At 48.9% G+C, this 3,258-nt stretch overlaps 1 pseudogene; it reads right to left on the bottom strand.

Annotated features, from left to right (window-relative positions):
• Positions 1–280: 280 nt before the first annotated feature.
• On the bottom strand, positions 281–2,396 carry LOC123176597 (LRR receptor-like serine/threonine-protein kinase GSO1; annotated as a pseudogene).
• Positions 2,397–3,258: the final 862 nt, after the last annotated feature.

Here is a 3,258-nt window from a genome sequence, read left to right as displayed (position 1 = left end):
AGATCGGTCGTAGAAGAGATAGATAGAATAGTCAAAGTAGCACCTGAAACTCTGCTGCGATCCTCTGCGTGCATGCATGGCATGGCGCCATGGCGGGATCGATCTATCTTTGTACAGGCAAAAATGTAATCAAATAAAATTGAGAAGAAAAATGGGAGTGAGATTCATTGCGACCAAATTTACCAAGGGATTCAATGGTATTAACTGGTATAACATTGTACATTCGCCAAAAATAGAATGAAAAATTAAAGAGATACAACATTGCAGATAACAGCTAATGTCACAACTTTTTCATAATTTTACATTGCATGCCATCAATAAAGGAAAGAAAACCACATCTCCAGGACTTAACTGTAAAGAGCATCCCAAACCACAACCAGAGACCAGACACAATCCCAGCAATCACACAGTAGTACATCCAGTCGTCCTCCTCTTAACCATTTCTCTCATCCGGTGCAAGCGAAGTATTGGCACACAAAATGTTTAGAGGAAATCCACAGAGCCCAGAATTGTTGGAGTAAATTGATGGGTCAGTCAGGCTCTGAAGCTGATTCCCGATGGGTATCTTGCCCGATAAAAGATTGTTCGAGACATTCAACGTGGTGAGCCACGGTAAGCTCGAGATGCTCGGCGGAATGGCTCCTGTAAATCCATTAGATGATAGATCAATGGACTCGAGAAAAGTCAAACTACCAATGTTTTTAGGAATGCTACATGATAGATGGTTTCTCGACAGGTTTAGAAATAGGAGGCCCTGAAGGTTGGTTAGCTCTTCAGGAATGCACTGAGACAATAAATTGCCCGACAAATCGATACCGGCTAATAACTGGATATCTTTTCTAAATATCTTGTACCGGCCCTTCCAGGTTATGTCGATTCTACCATAGTAACCAAACTTGTTAGACGGGTCTGTAGCCGATAGATTTTGTGGATGCATCATGGAGGTCAAGCTGCCGAAGGCTACCGGAATCGAGCCGGTCAAGCTATTGTTTGCCATGTTGAGCAGCTGAAGTTGCGAAAGGTGTGATAACTCTAGAGGAATTTGTCCAGTGAAATTGTTTGATTTCAGGCTAAGGATTCTCAACAATGGGATCTGACTCCCGATCCATGGAGGGATAACACCAAAGAACTTGTTATTCCCCATGTCCAGGGTGGCCAGCGAGTTGCAACCCTCTAGAACCATCGGGAAGGGACCAACGAAGCCATTTCCAGCAAGGTAAAGAGACATAAGAGAGCAGTTGTGGCTTGCCACGGCTGCGGGGATTTTACTTGAGAAGGAGTTGTTGGATAGATCCATGAAAATCAGAGCCTCCAGGTTCCACCAGCAGTCCGGGAGCTTGCCGGTGAGACGGTTGTTCGATAGGAACATGAACATCAGCGCGTGGAAGTTGCACCAGCAGTCCGGGAGATCTCCGGTGAGCCCGTTGTTTGACAGGTCCAGTATCTGGATGGAGAGGTGCCTACAGAGCTGGTGCGGGATACTGCCGACGAGGTTGTTATTGTAGAGCCGGAGGTCGGTGAGGCTGCGCATGCCACTGAGCTGCGGCGGAATGCTGTTGTTAAACATATTGCTACTGAGGTCGAGGATAGCGAGCTTGTCACAACCCTCTAGGAGTGGGAGGGCTTCGGAAAAGGCATTTCCGGCAAGATATATTGATATGAGAGAGCAGTTGTGGCTTGCCTTAGCCGCCGGGATTTCACCTGAGAAGGAGTTGTTGGACAGGATCATGGTCTCCAGAGCATGGAGGTCCCACCAGCAGCCCGGGAGCTCCCCGGTGAGCCGATTGTCCGACAGCCGCATGTACCGCAGAGACTGGAGGTTGCACCAGCAGTTCGGGAGCTCCCCGGTGAGTCGGTTGTTGGACATGTCCAACGACAGGACGGAGAGAAGGTTGCAGAGCTGGCGCGGGATCTCGCCAATGAGGTTGTTCTCATAGAGAGAGAAGGCAGTGAGGCTGGGCATGTCACCAAGCTGTGGCGGGATGGAGCCGTTGAACCTGTTGCCGCTGAGGTTGAGTACTTGGAGGGAGCGCAGCCATGATATGCTGGCCGGGATTGGGCCTCCAAGGTTGTTCCTCCAAAGGTTAAGAGAGGCAAGCTCCGGAAGCGCTGCGGTGTCGAGCATGTCGAGCTCGCCCGAGAGACCGAATCCCGGGAGGTTTAGCCCCCAGATCCCGCCATTGATGTTGCAGAACACGCCTACCCAACCACAGACCGGCGTGGCCCGGGTCCAGTTAGATAGCGCGGTCGCGTCGACGAGGCTGGCCTTCCATGCTAGAAGGGCATCGGCCTCCGAGGTCACCACGGCAACCATCGTCGCGGGCATGGCGGCCGGCCGCCAGTAGCAGGAAGAGCGCGACAGTGCCGGCGAGATGCGCTTGGGTTGGTCCCCTCATGGCCCCAACCCTGAGCGCGATGGTTGAGTAGGGAAAATCCAATCCACAGAAGATCACACACACACACATATATATGGATGGATCGGCTGGCGCTCCGTTTCGTGCGGCAGAAAATCATACGCTCTATGGTCTGCACCGTACCCGAGTTATTTAGAGCAGTGTCCGGGTGTCCTGGCCGGCTGGCCCTCGTCATCTGTGTGCATACCGCCGGCCGGCACACACCGTGACGAATAGCGCCGGCGAAGAGCACCAATCAAGCAACGCACACACATACACCGGGTCCAATAATGTCCAATCAAATGAATGTTTAGAAAGCCTAGTCTTAGACTAAGTACATTGTGCTCAACTTCTTTAACAACCTAGTCTCAAACAAACTTAAAGGGTAGTTTGATACGAAAGAAAATATAAAATATGGTTACAGAACTATTTAACCACATGTCGATGTTGCCCATATCTACTCGAACAATATCCAGCTGATAATTTCAAGGTGCACCTAAACTGATATGGACCGTTAACTGAACATAACCTAACGGTTGTTACTACGTCCGTCTAGGTGAATTAGTCATTCACGTAGTTCTAGGTTATCGATTTGAGCAATTAAATATGTGTTATATGTCATGAAAAGTATATCACTAGATTTCTACATGGATGTAGTTTCTAAACATATATTTTTGTCACATATAATATATATTTAGATAGTTAAATCGTCGACCTAGAACTATGCGAATGACTTATTCACCGAGACGGAGGTAGTTGTGTATATCACCTTACGAGGTAGGTATGAGATTACGTCGAAGACACACGGCAAGATGCTCGGCTCTGATCCGGCCGGCCCGTTCATGCTGAATACAAGTTTTTTTTT

The sequence above is a fragment of the Triticum aestivum genome, unplaced genomic scaffold (assembly GCF_018294505.1).
Source record: "Triticum aestivum cultivar Chinese Spring unplaced genomic scaffold, IWGSC CS RefSeq v2.1 scaffold194658, whole genome shotgun sequence".
Taxonomy (NCBI): Eukaryota; Viridiplantae; Streptophyta; class Magnoliopsida; order Poales; family Poaceae; genus Triticum; species Triticum aestivum.
This window is presented reverse-complemented; position numbering and strand designations above follow the sequence as displayed.